Genomic DNA, 20,153 nt, shown 5'->3' with positions numbered 1-20,153 from the left:
CGTAGTTTTATACCGCATACGTGTACTTGTGTAGGTACGTACGTTATAAATATATATATATATATATACACGCGGCGTGCAACAGGTCCTTACAATAGCCGGCAAGACGTATAATAAATATATATATAAGCCAGGGGTATCGTTCATTCATGAATCGTTGAAAGAAACGAGCGCCGCTCGATCTTTTGATAGCGATTTCCATTGATGTAATTTTTCGCGAAACGAAACGATGATCATTTCAGTTCGGTTTTCGGTTCCCTCCCGTAAATCCCCCCTGGCCCTCGGATGTCGTTTGTTCGCGGTCGATGTACGCGTAACGCAGTCAGCTCTTTTTGCGTCGCAGCCTGCACAGCTACCACCGTCACCCATGGATGCACCCACCGGCTATACTTATAAACGACGAGATCGAGGCACCTAACGAACTGTCGCCGGTGACCCAGTTGAAACGACAATGGACGTCAAGGGGTGACCGTAGGACGACGACGACGACGACGACGACGACGACAAAGCTTGCAGTTCTATGTCCAGCGTATTATGCGGTTCCTTCCATCTCACACACGCAATAGATACGAGGCGAAACTAACCGACGACGATGATACGAGGCACGCACAAACTTTTGCGAGATCCGAGTACATCCGGTCTCACGCGGAAAGAGAGAGAGAGAGAAAGAGAAAGAGAGAGGGTTCTTTCGTTCTCTTGCGAAGCTACAGTACCCCGCGCGTATTCTGTAACTCCGACAAAGTCGATCCTCGTTACCGCGATGTGCGTATATATGTATATATGTGAAACGCACTTGCGTATACTCTGATAATAAAGGGATCTCGTATTCACCTCCGGACAGTTGTTTTTTTCTCTTTTTCCCCCATCTCACTCGCTTTTCTTCATTTTTTTTCGTTCGTCGGGTTTGTTTCTTGAATACAAAAAAAAAAAATAATCGAGCGAGAGATTCTCGTTGCTCGAATGTGGGCCATGTTTTTCCCGGTGTACGGTATGAGACCGTATGGGGAAGGATATAAAATTCCTTTCTTTCGTGACAAGCATGTAATTGGCGTGAAAATTGACCTCGGTCGAGTTTCTATGGTTGACACTGGTACGACGACCGCGACGTTAGTTCGTCGACTGTTATTTTTTCATTCCAACATCTATCTCCGTTTCTCTTTTTGTTCAACCTCATCTTCTTTCACCGTAGTATTCAATTTCGGAGACCCTCGTGACGCACCGTATTACAAATTTTCAACTTTACGTCGAGCGATCGTCGCTCGCACGAAGTGCGGGAGGAAGTAAAAATTCAACAGAGACGAACGAGTAGAACCGATGAGATGAAAATTGAAATGGGAATGACAGGGAGACGTGTGGTTCGCACCTCGTATAAAATAGTTTACAATTAGCAGCGTTTACCTTTCCTCGTTGCAGCTCGGTCGCGGTGGACGTTGATAGTAGGCTAGTGTAACGTAGTGACGCAACGCGTATATCTTTACGTACGACACTCTGTATGGATATCATTTGTTCAGGTTCAACGACACGTAATTTTCTACGAGATTTATTTACAGTCTTTAATTCTTCAATTTCAAGGGGTCAACTTGCGTTTATTACCAGAGTGTCATTGCTGTTTCAACAAAATTCTCGCACTGGTGCGCGCACACCACTGCTTCACACCACGACCACGACCGCGATCGCGATCGCTATGGTTTCGTATACTCGCACTGCGGGCATTACGGTTCGCAGTTCACCACGCGCACGTTTTCTTCAACTCGGTCCTCTTCTTCTTCGTCTCCCGCTTATTTTTCTTATTCTCCTCCTCCTCGTACGCGATACCATTTATGTACGCATAACTCGACACCGCGTGTAACTTTTGCGGAGTCAACCGGGAAGTTGAAAGCTTAATTAGAATACACTGGGCCAGTGTAACCAGCAGCCTAGTTGCGCCTCGGAATAGTTCAACTAGGGCGTGCCTTAACTTTAATCTAAACTTACTGTAACCTCGTATACGCCGTATACGCGGCGTACCTTCTTTTCACCGTATATCTGTGGTATCGCGTGTATACGCAAAGTTTCATCTCGGTACGTTGCGAACGTATCGGTGCACCACCTGCGAATCTTACGTGGAGATCGAGTGACGCTCGACGCGAACGAAATACAAGCGCAACTTCGGCATGACTATAAATTCGAATATTTTCAACGCCGGAAAATACTCGTTACAGGGAGGGAGTGAATAGGTGGAGATAGAATAAGAGAAACTTAAAAAAAAAAAAAACTGTATCGCGAGAGCGATCGAACCAGGTGTAGCCGCTACAGGGCAAGCCAGGGTCCGATCCGCACGCACGTTGCGCTGTACATACGTAAATGGAAATATATTAATCGGTGTAATTTTCGTCGCAAGAATATATATGCATACACACATGTACGGAGCGCTAGTGATAAGCGGTTGTAAGTGAGTAATTCCTGATCGGTGAACCGTGAATCTGTGGCCGAGAAAACGACGTTATATGGGAACGGGTGTGCCCGCTATTTACCGGCAACGCGAGACGGTGAAATTCGCGAGATGTGGTGCTCGCGTGGACGTTGCCGCGATATTTCCGAGCGAATCGGAACGAACGGGATTTCTCAATTTTTTACAATGCGTACTCCTGCCGCGCGTACACAACGTCGGTGTTGGTCGTGCGACGGTGGTTGCCACGGTTATATACGCGTGCATTCTACGCGGGTATTGAATATATACCCACGCAATTCCATACGCATTACGCACCTCTAATAAGCTTCGAGAACGGAGCCGTTATTGCGAGATGGAATGAATACGGGGGCTCGGAACTAGCTCGTGTCCAGTGACTGCCCGCTCGGTTATATCGCAAGATTTATGATACGCGATCTGAGAGAACCGAAGTAGGGAACGGCGGCCGCGCGGGAGTGCGGAGCGGAGTCGGGTGGATTGGCCGATCCCAGGCCAACCGACCTGACCCGACGTAATCCGTAAGATAATTTAACCCAATCCGATCGAATGCGCGGTCGGATCGGTGAACCCAAACAGCGGCAGCGGCAGCGGCGGCACGCGGGAGCCGCACCGAGTGAAGTTAACCTGAACGATCGACGAGTGTCGGTTACGGACGTTGTGCACCGGCACCGAGTTCGTTGGACGAGGTGGGGCGCGACGAGTGGGGAACGCGAACGTTCGAGCCCGGGAGGAACGAAATAAGAAACCGGGGTGCGGGTTAAAAAAATGAAAACGGGTCTGCCGCGCGCGGAGCAGCTCCGCGGGTTGAACAATCGCGACGTTTTGAGGGCGAAAAATCGGAAGACCCGGAACCCCGCGGATACCCGGGGGAGGGGGAGGGAGTAGGAGGGAACCGCGGTGAAGTGATCGCGCCAGGCCACGCGGAAGAGAACGGCGTTCTTGGATTTTTCGGCCCAGAAATGCGGCGTGGGTGTCAGCCTGGATACTTGCCCCCGGACCCCGGTCTCTGCACTTCCCTGCCCCCTGGTCCCTACCTACCTACCTACCTACCTACCTACCTGTTCCCTGCATTATCGCGCCGTCGCTACCGCCGACTTCGACTTCGACGACGACGACGACGACGACGAGCGCGATACCCGGCAAGGTGGTCCCCGCTCACTTCTCGTCCGTTCGTGGGCGATATCGCTTCCCGCGACTCACGGATCCGCGATTGACGCCACCAACGAAGACACACGTTGCACAAAGTTAAATATAGACAGAATACCGTAGGCGCGTAGATTTTCCGTTCACTCCAAACACTTTCTTACGAATACCGCTATCTCCAAGTCGTACGTTCGAACGTCCCTTTTTCCGTACGCACGCGGTTATTACCGTGGTGCAAGAAGGCTAATTCTCTGAAAATCTTCATCGACGGAAATTCGCGATGACGTGTTTTCTCAACTATACTTTCACCCGAGGCGTAACGCTTACGAATCGATTCGGAACGTGGTCCCGGATGTCCCGCAGGAATCCGCGCCCACTCGGCGCATCATTATATCGCCCCGATGCACTCGAGTGTACGTACGTACAGGTACCACCGTGTCAACGCTTCGTCGAAAGTCACTTGGACTTACTCGAGGGGTTCGAGTATTCCTGTGTGCGTGTTTTTATGGAGGTGAGCTACTGCGGCAGACCATCAACTTTAGATTATGTCGGTGCAGCGGAGGCAGCGGCGGCAGCATCATCCGCCGCGGGAGTAATCTGGATCGATAAACATTAGTCGTCGTGCTTTATTTCTTCCATTTTACGTTTAATACTGGCGTAAATTCAGCTCGTAGAGCGTCTCGGCGCTATCCAATCCCGAAGCAACGGGCAATAAGAGTCCGCCGGTTCTGCCATTTTGCACCGCATCGCTGGTAGCATTTCGATCGTCCGGTAGATTCTGAGCAAGTATTCATGCGGCGTAAGTGCATCCACCGGGTAAAAAAAAAAGAAGGCGAACTAGACCGTAAAGTCTAACGCGCCTCTAAATTTTAATAATATATATTATTACTTTCCACGTAAAATGAAGATTTTACGGCATCCCGCGGCGGAAGGGACGTTCGGTAAAAAGAGGAGGCAGTCGCTCGCTGAGACCGCGCGCGAGTTTTCCCTTCCGATCGGAGCTACGTTCGTCCGGGCTAATGTCCGCCACATTGTGAGTTTCGTTGACGTCTTTGAAAGGAGAAACACTACGTTACAGATTTAACGATCGCTCCGCCAGATCCTCCCCAACCTTCGTCGGCCGATCGCCGATGGAACGGAGAGTGTGAGGAGGAATGAGAAAAATTTCGGCGATTCGGAGGCATCGTTTTCCGTCGTCTCTTCCCCCCTCCGTTGTCGATCGTTGCATTTCGGTTCTAAATTTACGTAGGTACCTAACGTGCACGACGGAGTAGCGCTGCATCGTGACAGTGGCTACGTGCTTCGGGTCAGTGGCTACGATAATCCGTAGAAAGTCCGCGTCGGATCACGTTCCTCGGGTGTAAACGACGAAACGCGTTTACACTGCGGGCTATCGGCTCGAGTTCACCTCATCATTTTTCGGCCCTAGTATTACGAACTCGTTTCTATATATATATATATACAGGTACGAGTGTACGGGTACCGCGAGGGAACAACGTGCGCGGTTCACTTCGTCCGTTCATACGTACGTACGTCCCGAAGTACAGCTGGGGCCCATTTACAGGGCACGAGCAACGGAAAAAAAAACGTAACCTTAACGGTTCCGTCATAACTCCGAGTGGTCACCCGCCGTATGAGCACTGGTCGTACCTCTTTTCGCCGAAACTCCCGCAATACTCAAGCTCGCACGTTTCGAGATCTGGGTCACGGAACTGAAAGGCAGGAACCATCGTCCAGGAGCCCTACTTTTTGTCAAACCACGTGGATCCTCCTCGGCCGAGTGGTACGGTACCGCGGCGTACTTGATGTACATCGTGGAAACACGAGGGACCGAAGCTTCGCTCGCTCGCGGTCAATTTCCAAAAATCTTCCACTTTCGTGGTACTCGCTGCGGAGGTTCGTTCGATTCCGACGCGTCCGCAGATCCTGCAAATCGGCAGCGTAAACGCGATGGAAATATAACGTCCACCGTATCGCAACCGAAGGGGTAAATGTTTTGCCCTCGCTCCCGAAGCTTTGGCCGAACGTGGAGCGCGGGCATTGCAACAATAAGCCACTTAGCGTCGTAACCAAGAGTGACGTGTACTTCGATGTATATCCATCGAATGCGCTGCACCAGCGAGCGCTCGGACACCGCGGTATATACGACGGCGAGGGGGCAATGCGCCGATGCACCGATGCAGAAATACTGAAAGAAAGAGAAAAAGTAGAATGGACTAGCGGCGGCGGCGGCGACGGTGGCGGCTGACTTATGCAACCGAATTCGCGAGCGCACCTCGTAGGCCCCTCGCGCCAATGATATCGATACCCCTTTGTTGAGAAAAAAAATTTTCATCGATCGGAAGGCGATGCGCAGCTTCGAATTCTATAAAACTATTCCGGACGTGGGATCTCCGTATTCGGGTTAACGTAACGTAACGTAGCGTAAATCGTAACGCAACGTTATAACACGTATAGTTTCATACCGAAGAATAATAAAGTAACATCGTTAAGGCCCGGAAGACTTCGACACGCTCGATTGCCGCCGGTGTATAATTATTTTTCCAACCGTTTCAACGCAGGAGTGTTGCTAGCTGGGTGTTACACGTATCACCTATACCTACCACCTATACGAGCGTACGTATACCTCTACACGTACACCCGGCACATTATATTACGCAGTCATATCATATCAAATATACATGCGCGCATAAACTGGCGTCACACACAACTCTCGCAAACGTTATAAGAGTCGTGGCTTTCTCGATGCACCCCGTCGTAGTTAATCGCGACGATAATCTGGTAATTTTTCATAGCGAAACGAAACACTCTGTTTTATTAAGCCGGCGTGAACAACTGTGTCGCAAAAAATATGGAATTGAATGAAATATTCAGCGCAACCCCGGGGCTGGTAATCCGAAGATTAGAAATAGAAAGGTGCACGAGCTTATTCGCCTCGCACTAACGGCGAACGCGTGTAACGTATCCCGAGTCGACCGGGAGGATCGAACGGAGAGACAAAAAACGAGGAACAATTTCGATGCGCGTATTATTAGGAGGATAGCGAGGGAACGGTAGGTACTCGGTAAGAGCGCATCCACGTTTATACCTACTGCACCACTTTTGAAACGAGTGTAACTTCTCGAAGGCACAAAGGCAGGGGAATCGTATTATAGAGGCATCAAGAAAAATAGCCCTTGGGCAATAGCTACTGCCCACTAGGAAAGGTTGACCTGATTTAAATACGCCAGGGTCGTTGACATCGAACTCTCCGTCTTCGTCTATATCTGTTTCTTTCGCTCTCTCTCTCACCTCCCTCTCTTCGGCCATCTCGTTCCTTTTCTCCTTCCCGATCATTCTCTTTCTCTCGTGGTTTTAGTGATTCTTTTATTTAGTCTTTCGTTTTTTTTATTTTTTTCTATTCATCTCCTTCTCGAGTATATCGTTCATCTCTCTCGTTCCTTCACTCTAGATTAGTTAATGAGCCAACTCGAATTTTCAAGGGCATGAGCCCTGGGCCGGATGATAAATTCATTCGTGCATAGCGCGGAGAGAAACTTCTTCAGTTTCAAAGCGGGGGATTTCAAGTATTAAGGGACTCTTCTTCGAGATATTGCGCCCGAGGAAGTTAACCCGCCGAAAACTTGCCGAAGCGCATCGCTTTGTTCCCCCCGACCCCCCTTCCCTCCCTGTGTCTATCGCGGACGGCCACGTTAGCCGTGGTTAAAAAGAAGGAACGGGTAAAGTTGAAAAATGGAAACGACCGAGGGAGAGGAGGACTCTAGCCAACCCATAAAACGAGGTGAGCTTTGAAAGACGAGACGAGGCGAGACGAGGCGAACATAATTAATCACTGTCATCTGTTGTAAATTAGCAGGTACTTACGAAAAAAAGGGAGAATAAAACCAAGACGAAGAAAAAGAAGATAAAGAAGAAGAAGAAGAATGAGGAGGAGAGGGTTTAATTTTAGGACGAAATAGAAAAAATCGTACAAATCATGGTTCGGACGCGGTAAAAATCTGCCGCTGCAGCTTCATCCGTGACGAGTCGGTCGGGGGGAAACCGAATTACGCTTCATCGTTTAACGATATAGCTTGCAAATTACAGGTCACCGGAAATCGTCAGTACCCGCGTTTCGTTTCGCTGCAACGAAAGTTGGCGGAATTTATATACGGCACATCTGACCCCTGGGCCAGTTTTTCTGGTTTGAAAATAATTCCGTTTAACTAGCGAATAAGCGTTCGAAGCGTGGACAATCGAATGCTTAAAATACGTGTTAAACGAGTCCGTTTACACCGTACAGTCGACGAGGAGAACCGAGAGCTGCAATTACCCACGCTTACATGTTACTCGTAAATGAACGTTACATACGACGCGCACACGTTACAACGTACGTACGCGTTTCTACGTACGCGACCAGCTGTCGACGCGCGTGCGGCTATAGATTTTGCCGTTCGTTCTTCTAACGGAGTCGCTTTCTCCCTTGTAAAGTTTTGCACTTTTCAACTAGCGGTTCACACCGATGGCATGTGTGCTGCAGAGTTCGAGTCATCGTCGGTGTCACCGCAGGTAAGACAAAGACGACTTACTATAGTCGCATCGTACGTACATCGCGTACATCGCCGATTGATCCTTTTCCCGCATAGCCAAAGCTCGTCGCACTCGAGGCCACCGCGGTTCTCGAGTTCGTTTAACCATGCAGCGAGTTCCGCGCGCGCGATCGCGGGGATTCCCTGGAACTCGATCCTCCCTCTTCTCTTCGTCCTTCGTTAATACCCACCCCTTGACTCGAGTTCAACGGTGTTAGTTTTACACCGTGAAAGCCGCATAGATGTTGAACGCGCGTAGTTTACGTTCACCCGTACCTACCTACCTACGTATGTACATCCCTTGGTCGTGTACGTTGCGCGTCGCACGCGGGGCAAACGAAACCCCGCTCGATTTCCTCCGGCTTGCATACGCAGAGATCTTAAACGAACGTCATGGGTGCGCGACTACGACGCAAAATGGAATGAAGTGGTTGCTTGTAAACGTGCCTCTGTATGCAGCCTTAGGGAGTGCATTCAGCTCGCACAACGTGTGTGAAAGAAAGAAGGGGATATTACGGGAGGAGGGAAAGAGGTAGAGGAGGAAAGTGGGAGTAGATGGCGGAGGAGTGAGGAGTAGGAGAGGGCAGTTGTGACGGGGGTTCACGTGGGGTTCGACGTTAGGAGGAGAGAAGAGGGAGGAGGGAGGAGGAGGAGGAGGAGGAGGTTGCAACGGGGTCAACGCCCCAGTAATCTCGCTAAAATGCCCCGCTGCAGGCTTCGGAGACTATTACCACAAGAGGCCCACGCGCCAAAAATATACTTTCAGTTGCAGCCGTAGTGAATCTCTTTCGTCCCGTCTTCTGTCCGTCTGTCGCGTCTATCCGTTTCGTTTCTTACTCCCTGCGCCCGTCCGTCCGTCCGTTTCTCCGTTTCTCCGTTCGTCCGTCCGTCTCCTCGATCCGATGTAACGTTTGACGAGTAAACGACCAAACGAGATTTATTATACTCTCGCGCGGTTTATCCGGACCCATAGTCCGGAGGCTTCTCCTTTCATTGTCCGATTGGCGATCGTTCGAAAACTTGCGGATTACGTATCCGATGAAAAATAAAAGAAATATTCAGACCCGCTCGTGTCCTTCGATTACCGCACGCCAATAAATTCTACCGTCGATGTTGCTTTTTTCTTGTTCTTGGTTTTTTTTTCTTTTTTTTTGCTTTGCGAAAAGACACACGGCGAAAAGAAAATTATCATAATACGACCGCCCCCGCGGCGATCGCGCGCACGCGAGAACCGTTGAGTTAACAGCGTAATTTCTTCATCATTATCCGATGTGTACGTCGGGGAATCGGGAAATGCAACTATACAATTTGCGAGAGTAGAAGCGACGGGGGGTAAAAATGAGCGAGCCGTTGGCGATAAAATTTGGCCGCGAGTATTCTTCGGGGCTGCGGAGCGACGTTTCGAACGGTCGTTTTACGATCGCCTTGAGAGTTTGGTACCATTATTTCGGCAACTCGATATCCCTATTTGAATACATCGAACACGGTGTCCCACTTTGACTTTGGCCTTGAATGACCCCGTGCGCCAGGACGGACAAAGAGGAGGTTGCCCGGAGCGAACGGGATATCGGCGCCTGTATGTAGGGACCGCGACCGACGACGACGAGTCGACGCGTGTGTATAAAGAAACACGTACTCGGATACCACTGTACTCTTATGTGTATATACCGAGTCGCGACGCGGTGTACAGAGGTACGACGCGTACGTTTCCTCGGTGGAATCTTTGAGAATTTGTACGCGCGGTAAACTCAACGACGGAATATCATCCTTGAGGTGTCGCGAAACGCCCGCGAGTACACGTATACGCCTTCCATCTTATTTCACGATTTAATATTCGAACTGACACTTCGGAATGCGACGTCATCGGGAATGATATCCATCCCTTTCATCGACGTATCTTCGATATAACCGCCGTGATATCCCGACTCCGAATTATTATTCATCCTTCATTCGGACGACCCGCGTGACTAATTTCATCCGTACTGAAAATCTGCGGGGGCCGTTTAACGCGCGCTCCCGTCCGGGAGAAACAAATAGAAGAGAAACGGTATACCGGGTAAGGGTTGCGCGAACTTTGACGGGGTCGATTTATCGCGCCTCTATCTACATATAGGTACGGCGAGTGTGCCGCTCTTTAGAGATTACCAAGTTCCATCGGGGATCGAGGTGAACGCGCGTTGGAAATTATTCGCGATAATTTTAACCCGAGGGGGGGGGGGGGGGTTTCGAGCGCTAATCCTAAAACAAGAAGAGACATTATACACGGTAACTCCTCGAGAGTTTCCTCGATCGCAAGCTCGGATATATACCGACGGACAGACACTGTAACGCGCTACACGGTGCCAGGGAAAATTTTCTACCGAGCCAAAGATTCGCACGTCACTTCGCACCCACCGTCTCGTATACGCGTAAAGTTAGCCGGTGGCGGGGTAGGTATATTTAACGTGGAAGACCATTACCGTAAATACTTTCGGACTCCTGGCTGAAACAAAGTGCACCCCTCTCCGTTTGTTTTTTGTTGCGATTTCGCATTAATTCTTCGGAAATAGGCGCGCAGGATTCGCGCTCGCCGGAGACCAATAACACCCACGAATCGTTGAACGCGGGCCCGAGAGGAATCAGCACTTGAAAGATGACTCGCTTTCACGAGCTCTTCGAGAATACCCTGTACATCACCGAGCCGTGCGGTGAGTTGAATGTTCCAATTACGCGTATTCCGAGTATACATTCGATCGCTTCCGTCGCGGTTATTTTCGATGGGGTGAAGTTCGATCCAAATATAGTCGCTAATTATACGCAAAAAACAAAAATCAAAAAAAAACAAACAAAATGATGACAACGAATTCGTCATTAATCCCGCCCGCTTGATATTCACGTATGTTTTATCCGAACTGAAACTTCCGGCGTTTCCGAAGGGGGCAGCTAAAATTATTTGCACGTCTCGATGCGAACGGAGCACCCCGTATAAGCGTAATATTCGCGGAATATCTGGGAGCCGTTCCCCTCGGTATAACCGATGCGAACTACAGGGGGGAAAGGGAGTACCGGAGTACAGGGGGTACCTCGAGCGTGCAGCGTTGTACGGAACCCTTCCGGGGTCGTAGTCGATCGATGCAACCCCTAGGAGTTGTCGGTGCCGTTGCCGCAGCTCGGTCTTCCATGAAAGGGAAAGTCTTTGCGGCGCACGGATTCGTTTTTTATTCGGGCACCTTGACACCGAACGAGTCTGACCCTGAGCAATGCCTGCGAAAACAATGAGTCATCGGCAAAATATTTCCATGGTGTTCCCTGGTGGATAAATGACGTATCGCAGTTCCCCTCTTATACGTATGGGCCATTCCACGTGAACCGGATCAGTCACCTCTCAGATATTTTTTTAATTTGGCATGTCGATTGTCCATGGGAAGTTAGATTTTTGTGCCAAAGGATTTTTGAATTAGTGCAAATTTCGATTTATTATAAACAATCGAAAAATTGAGAGGCGGTTTCTTTAAAAAATCATAACTTCGTCAAAAATTATGTTAGATTTAATTTTTTTTTTTAAATTTACGCGGATGAGGCTATAGATTTATGAAAAAAATAAATGGTGCCGAAAAAGTTTATTTATCATTTGTTTATTTGACAATGAATTTTTAAATGATTTTTAAAACACTGATGGATAGCACCGAAAAATTTAAAAAAAATGCTGACATATACTTTGAACTATACTACAGCCTGTGAATTAATTTCAGAGATGCGTTCGGCTTTGTTTTCGAGTAAAAAATCATCGAAGTTGGCGGCGCGCATAAATTCGAGCTCGTCGACGCCTATGCGCGTGATGACGCGCGTCGAGCGACAGAGACCCTATCTACTCTCTACGGACGCTACTTGGTGTACGCTCGACCGCGGTATTCACGAGTCATTTTCGCGATGATAGACACCGTTGAAAAATCTGGAAAAAATTCCATAGCTTCCCCATAACACGGCAAAGCCATAGAGTAAGTTCCAGAGATGTGTTATTTCTCGTTTTCGAGATATCCGGACGCATTGGGACTCCGCGCTCGCTACTTGGTAGACACTCGGCGGCGGAATTCACGAGTCATTTTGGCGATGATCGACACCGTTAAAAAATCTGGAAAAAATTCCATAGCTTCCCCATAACACGGCAAAGCCATAGAGTAATTTCCAGAGATGTGTTATTTCTCGTTTTCGAGATATCCGGACGCATTGGGACTCCGCGCTCGCTACTTGGTAGACACTCGGCGGCGGAATTCACGAGTCATTTTGGCGATGATCGACACCGTTGAAAAATCTGGAAAAAATTCCATAGCTTCCCCATAACACGGCAAAGCCATAGAGTAACTTTCAGAGATGTGTTATTTCTCGTTTTCGAGATATAGGGACGCATATGGCACTCCGCGCGCGCTACTTGGACATATTAAGCCACAATAATATCTCGAAAACAAGAAATAACACATCTCTGGAAATTACTCTATCGCTTTGCCGTGTTATGGGGAAGCTATGGAATTTTTTCCAGATTTTTCAACGGTGTCTATCATCGCGAAAATGACTCGTGAATACCGCGGTCGAGCGTACACCAAGTAGCGTCCGTAGAGAGTAGATAGGGTCTCTGTCGCTCGACGCGCGTCATCACGCGCATAGGCGTCGACGAGCTCGAATTTATGCGCGCCGCCAACTTCGATGATTTTTTACTCGAAAACAAAGCCGAACGCATCTCTGAAATTAATTCACAGGCTGTAGTATAGTTCAAAGTATATGTCAGCATTTTTTTTAAATTTTTCGGTGCTATCCATCAGTGTTTTAAAAATCATTTAAAAATTCATTGTCAAATAAACAAATGATAAATAAACTTTTTCGGCACCATTTATTTTTTTCATAAATCTATAGCCTCATCCGCGTAAATTTAAAAAAAAAAATTAAATCTAACATAATTTTTGACGAAGTTATGATTTTTTAAAGAAACCGCCTCTCAATTTTTCGATTGTTTATAATAAATCGAAATTTGCACTAATTCAAAAATCCTTTGGCACAAAAATCTAACTCCCCATGGACAATCGACATGCCAAATTAAAAAAATATCTGAGAGGTGACTGATCCGGTTCACGTGGAATGGCCCGTATATACGCTGGTATAAGTCCGTTCGCGAGGATTGCAAATTAAGTATACCGCAAATGGGATGGATTTTCGAGTAGTTTGAAATATCATCGAACGAATATCATCGAGCGCGGTGCGGTCGACGGTGACCCCGAAATATAACTGAAAAACGAAACCGAACAAACCGAAATGACGTTGAGGACGACGGTTTAGAAATAACATAAACGGCGTCGTGAACCGCAAACCCGCTACTGCGAAGAGAGGATCGTTGCGTATGGAAAGATAGGCCTACGGGGCTATTCACTAAACTCTCGATCTAATAATAAACGGCAGTGAATAACGCAACGTGTGTCGCGTGGTCAATGCCACGTGCAAAACCCCCGAAGTGTCTCTCTCTCTCCCATAAATATTTCCTTACTTCGACGAACAAAAGCTCGTTCTATCGAAGAGAGAAGAGGAGAGGAAGGGAAGGGAAAAGCGAGTTTTTGGTCTACTGCCTCACAATCGGTTTCTCGCAATCGTAGATGTCTTTCCGCAGCTGTACGTGTATATCGCATGCACGAAACCCCGTGCGTAGATTAGCATCGTTACCACGCGTCATCGAATAAACGCTCCGATCGAGCAATTATCCCAGGTGCGGGTTCTCGGAAAGGGGTTGAACGTTCAATAAGAATTACAACCTCCTAAGAGATGTGGATACGCGCGTGAGCTATACGGGATAAAAAAAGAGAAACAGGAAAAAGAAGAGAGAGGAGAAAAACCAAAATAAAAAAAAGAAAAAGTTAAGAGAACAACCTTAGAGATGCGAGAGACCCGCGAAGAGAAAGACCTGCAGGAGAAACTGGGAGAGCAACCAGTTCGGTGACTACATTCTGTAGGTAAGACGACGAAGAGATGCGCAGCGCGGATCCCTCGAGCACGGTTACTGGTACAGGTAGGTAAGCTCAGAGGCTGCGCCGTACCACCGTGTATACCTGCAGCTTTTGCTGCTAAACTATATACAGCGAGTAAAAATAATTCTTCCTTTACCATCTCTTCGGCATCGGGATCATTCCCATTGGCCATTGCTCGCGGCGGTTGTTCCATATTGCCATTTTCCCCCCTCCCAACGGCTGCTACCGATGCTCCGAGCCACCGCACCGATGCACTCCACACCGCTCACACATATATGTATACACGACATCTCGAACGCACCAACCGCTGCCTTTGGATGTACAACCCAACGACCTTGAAGCGAAAAGGACACCTGTCATTTCTACAATTATTTCATTTCAAGGTCTTCGCTCGCGTATTCGCAATTTTCCTCAATCGAATCCGTGGTGAACCGAGGTGAGAATCGACGCAATTTTTTCACGGACCATAAGTCTTCCTCGTCATCGGTGAACGTCTAACGACGACGGGGAACGTATTCCGCCGAGGAGTTCGACAACAAAAGTATCGGCGATACTCGGAGCTGCACGTGAACAAACAATAATATATTCGTTACACAAAGTGGCGGGCTGCAACGCGGCGGTCCGCGATGCATCGAGCGCAGTATAACGACGTGAATACATCTCAACGAGGCATGATGCAGTTGGCGTTCTCCACTGCGTACACGAAGGCGTTCAGTGCCTATTACGGTCGCTACTCCCTACAACATATTAAACCAAGCGGTGCTTGACCTCGGAGAAATCGGTCGTCCCGGGCCACGACTCTATTCGACCCTCTCTCTCTCTCTCGCTCTCTCACCCTACCCCAACCCTCTTCTTCGCTCACGCTCTCCGACGAGTCTCGAATCCGAAGGAAATCTACCGAGAGGTGAAAATCGCGCAGTTTTCTCCTTTTTTTTTTTCGTACGCTCCATTATTCGCCCCGAGGATTCGGCCGCGAGGATCTTCTCCGCGAAGATGGAAAAATCTGGTGTTCTTTTTTTTATCTCGAATTATAGCCATGCAACAGTGTTTCTCGCGGAGGTCGCGTTGCACGCGATTGTGTTCGAAATAGGTAGGGAATGACCATAGCAATGACACGGCGTATATCGTGTACAGAGAGGGACTTCGTGATCGAAACCCCGGAGTGAATAAATGAAACTAAATTATAGAAAATCAAGAGACGTGAAAAACAAATAAATACCCGTGGCACGCAAATGTAACGAACAACGACCGTAATCGAAGTTATATATATATATATATACATATGTACGGGAGAGAGCGTCGAGTCGCGGAATTTTCCAGCTTCGTTTTGCACACAGTGGACGCTTCGCATAGCGGGCAAAGGGCCGGCCGAGCTCAATCCACTCATCCGTCATACCCGGTTATAATACATACCACTTAAGATGATAATTTTCATCTGTTTCTACAGCGTGTAATAACAGCCCTGCCACAACATTTTTCATAGGGTAAATCTGACTTTTGAAAAATTTTTCGAAATTAGTTTTGCCATTTAATATTCATAAGGAAATCTCGACGCGTTGCAACAGAGCAGATATCCGAGAAACGAGTCAATTTTTCGAGGCACGTTTTCACTTTAATAGCTTGATTTTCCTCGAGTCATGTGCGGTATTATAATCCCCAAGTTCAAGGATTCCGAGCGGTCATGGGACAATATTAATATGCTTTGACAGTCGGGATGACTAAAAGGGTCGTTAAACTAGACAACCCGATGTTATACTACGATCGTTAAATGTGCCGCAGTGGAAGGAATTCCGCGAACGGTGAGGGGGATGATGTCGGGGAGTGACGTAACCATCGATTCGTCGTAGTGACGCGAAATGTAAGAGAAAAAAAGGGAAGAGGGAAGAGGGAAGAGGGAAGAGGGGAAAAAAAGGAATCGAGCTTCCCGGAGTGAGTGGGTGGTACGTGAGTTTTGGTAATACGAAACTTGCGTAGGCGTGTGAGGTGATTATAGGTGTTATTTCAAAGATCGTTTCAGGAATCTGAATCGCAGAGACAAAAATTGTTGACATCAGACTCGGGGTTAGTGACTGGGGGGAATTGAATTTCAGTCAATTTAAAGTACGGCCGAGGTCGTTTTTGTGGGCGCGTGGAACAAGCGCGTCGAAAAGATTCCCCGTGGAATCCATAAGAGTTGCGTAAGCGCTCGATCGCAGCGGCGGCCTTAACCTTACCCAAGGACAAGGTTAATCGGGGTTAAAAGGGGAATCAAATTGTTTTTGGACCTTCGCCGTACTCCGTAGAAGATCACTTCGAGTTTCAAGGTTTAGCCGGAATTGACTATTTTCAAATTAGTCGATCGGTCTTACGGTGGGGAGTCACTCGGCGCGGAGAACCGAACAATTTAATGAGATACCCTCGTCGATAGGCTCACCCCGTGAAAAGTCCTCGGTGGTCGGTGTGCACCGCAGACATGCAACCCCGACTATTTATAGTACGAGAAGTGTAAACAACGAGCCGAGTTACGAGAGTCCTAAAGAACCGAGTTCGTTGACCCCGAGATATTCTCACTTCGTAACGAGCAATTCCGTTCCGTAGTTACACGTCTCTTCGTGAATTAAGATGATTTCAGGACCATTCGTAGAGCTCGAACGTCCCGGTAATAGGATCAGTTCCAGTCTCATTCCGCCGCGTACCATTTGTTCCTCCAAATCCTCCTCCTCGCCGGCTAGCAATCAACACGGCCGAAGTCACGGAAAGCAGGGCGCCTCCCCCCTCCCCCCCTGCCCTCGCGTACGAACGCCGCGGAGTTGGAACTCAGACCATGCTCGAACGGCGGAGCACGTTCCTTCCAAATACTCGTAAATGTTGCTTAGCTTCTATTCCACGCCTCGCTTCACCGGCATAATACCGTCCCACGTGTGACTTGGTATATACCGTTGATTGAAACGGATTGCTTGTAGAACGTCCTCGGACTCCGTAGCGGCGGCTAAGGCGATCGTCCTCCTCGCCGTACCGGTTGACTTAGGGCTCGCATTCGGCGAAACGCTCGGCCTTCGAATCATTCGTCCTTTGTCTATATGGAAGCGATTTGTCCAACGTTCGCAGAGGTGGGTACGTACTAAACACGTGGTACCGACACGTATTTGGTACGGTGCTACGAAAGTATGGCGCTACACCTGGGGGCCCGTAACCGAGCACGTAACGCGTTGTGCTTTTTTTCTTTTTTTTTTGTCTGTTCTTTTTTTCTCTACCGTTCAAATCGCTCAAAAGTTTACCGTTCGATGATACATAGCCAGCGACGTCCCATTATTTCAAACCATCTCTCTAATCGTTAATCTCTCGCACTGGAACAACCTTTGGAGAACTCGCCAAACGAATCCAACTAGTACAATGAGAAATACGAAGCCTGCGTGAACATATAGATGATATTCGTGTTACGTACGTACGTGAGCAAAGATACGTAGTAGGAGCTGTCGGCCGATAATTCTGGGAAAAAAAAAGGTTTGGCCGCGTTTCGAAGATCGATTGTCATGGGTACACACACCTTTCCGATATAAGTGCAGGTGTGTCTCGAGGAAATATTTGACCGACATAGTTTCATCGGACTTACCATCCGTCTTCGGCTTCGTACGGGACGGATGCAACGGAAAGTGCATACTGACAGTGAGTAAACGCGTCGGTACCTCGGACGTTCGCAAAGCTCCGATGTCGATTGATAGTGTTTAAGTTAGATGAATAGAACCGGCGAAGAATGGCGGCTGATTCGATGAAGACTAACGCCCGCAGTTTGCGGGGGGGTCAAAGAACCGCGCGACTTAATCTTTTGCGACAATTTCGCCATAGGTGAAAAAGAAGAAGGTTGTTGCACCCTGTCGCGCGTAGATACGTACATACTCGTACGGTACGGGGGGGTGGGTGGAAAACGCGCGAGCTCTACGTGCGGCGGGTGGAGGACGGCGGTGTACATATACGTGTGCAGTACGCGATACATCGAGCCGTACGGGTCGTCCTCGTGGAACGTACGCGAGGCATTTCCCCCTCGGGTGCGCAATGACATTGAAAAAAGGAGCAGAAAGAGACTCGAGACACGCCGGGGTTACGAACCCACCTTCGCTGCCGGCTGAGAGAGCCGGTCGGCCTTAGGCGGTTCTCTTTCCGCGGTGCATAAACAAGAATCTATCTTCGAGGGAATTTCTGTGACGGGGAAGGCCGAGTGGAAGACCTCGAGAAGATGAAAGGGGAGGCGAATTGAAAAAAAAAACAAAAAACAATGGGCATCCTAGACCCGGTAGGGGATAAAAAAAAGTACCGCGGATATGGTCACGCGCAAAGGTCAACGACTTCGTGTGTATACGTGTGTATATACTTGTTAAGAAAGAGGCTCCTGCAGGGAGTGTCCAATTACTCGGCTACTGACTTTTCCCTTCTAACTTGCCGCACGCCGCACCCCCTGGCGTATCCTTCTTCGCGGCGCACGGTCCACGCGGAGCTCAATTTGCCCGGTCGGAGGAAAAACCCCCAGGGACGTGATTGCGCCTCGTATACCTGCGTCTATGTACGAAGCGCGCTCTTTTTCTACGACTGTAGACATCGCCTTTCAGATCTCTCGCCTTTCTCCGGATTTTTCCGGGCACCGGAGAATGTAGGTGCGCGAGGTAACGACGGCCAAGTTATATCTACTCCTATCCGGTGCACATCTGACACCAATAAGCGAACCTGCCTAGCAAACTCATTTTTATTGAATAGATAATGAACACGTTCGTCCGTCCCGATGGGACGATCCTTGCAACTTTCCACAAGGACCATTTTCCCATCTCCCTGGCGTTTCGTCGTCGTATAATTTCTGGGGGTTACACACAGCGAATACAAAATTTTGAGAACAAAAGCTCAGCTCGTCGGAGTTTCCAAAAAATATGGAGAACCACCAAACTTTAGAAGTTAACAACCCGACGAATATAACTGACCAGTTTCTGTTGGAATAGATCGGATAGTCATTCGCACCTCATCGCAGGGTCTATTTTAGAACAAAGCGAGCAAACGTTAGTTTCGCTCCTTTGATGAAATGAAAAAGAAGAGAGAGAAATTCTCGAATTATCGAAAGAGGAAGGGAGGAATTTTATTTTATACCTGAATAACCGCGACGCTTGACAAGGTACATATTTACCGATCGTCAAGTGCAGCGAGACTCTCGTCGGCGAACTTCAGTCCCGGGGTTCGTTCATCCCAGTAATGTAACATGCGACTGAATTATCGGCAATATTTCAATCCGCTAACCGTTCGCGGTTCGTAGTTTTATTCCCCGTAATACATTTCAATTTCTTCGACGTTGAATTTGCATTTCAATCGCGACTCAGTGCATAAAGCGACCGGTATGTATACGTGTATGCAAGGAAAGGCATCTCTCGAGTCCATTAAAAATCCGATTCAAATTGCGTTCGTATGTAGGTATAAGAGAACTGCACAAAGTCGTTTAGACCCCTCTTTTCTCTTTATGGAATTTACTTCTCTCATTTTACTCGCTTCTTTTTTTATTGTCATTATTATTATACTAATTTTTTTTATTTCCATTCGTCGGTTCGTTTGGTCGTTTTTCATTCCATAGATCGCTTTCTTTGTAATCTACTAACTTCGTTCCCCGAGGTTTAGAAACTCCGGGTCAATAACCGCGCCTAATATACCTTGAAATAACCACACAGAACTTTGACTCCGTCCCCCTACTCTCCGCATCTTCTACCGCTTCTTGGCTGCGCGTATATCGTCCCCAAAAACAAACCGACACCACCTGCGTCCTTCCGATAAATATCGGCCCACGATCAAATCTATAATTATTGGACACCGCGCGAACTTTTCCTCGCGCGAAATAAAAAGACCTTTCAAACTCCACCGCCTCGTTCCACCGTCGCGAGTCGACGGGGCGCGAGAAGTGCAGCCGTACTTTTTTTTCACGCGAGAATCCGCGTCACAATTTCCGAAGTACGGAATTGATCTGACGAGGGGTCGGGAACCGGGAGCGACGAAGGAAGA

At 48.3% G+C, this 20,153-nt stretch overlaps 1 protein-coding gene across 3 annotated transcripts in view; it reads right to left on the bottom strand.

Moving 5' to 3' along the window:
* Positions 1-20,153, bottom strand: part of LOC105684266 (ABC transporter G family member 21) — a 103,683-nt gene that overhangs the window by 26,261 nt on the left and 57,269 nt on the right. The window lies entirely within an intron of this gene.

Source organism: Athalia rosae, chromosome 4 (assembly GCF_917208135.1).
Source record: "Athalia rosae chromosome 4, iyAthRosa1.1, whole genome shotgun sequence".
In the NCBI taxonomy this organism is placed as follows: Eukaryota; Metazoa; Arthropoda; class Insecta; order Hymenoptera; family Athaliidae; genus Athalia; species Athalia rosae.
The sequence above is the reverse complement of the archived record's forward strand: the minus strand, read 5'-3'. Positions and strand labels throughout refer to the sequence as shown.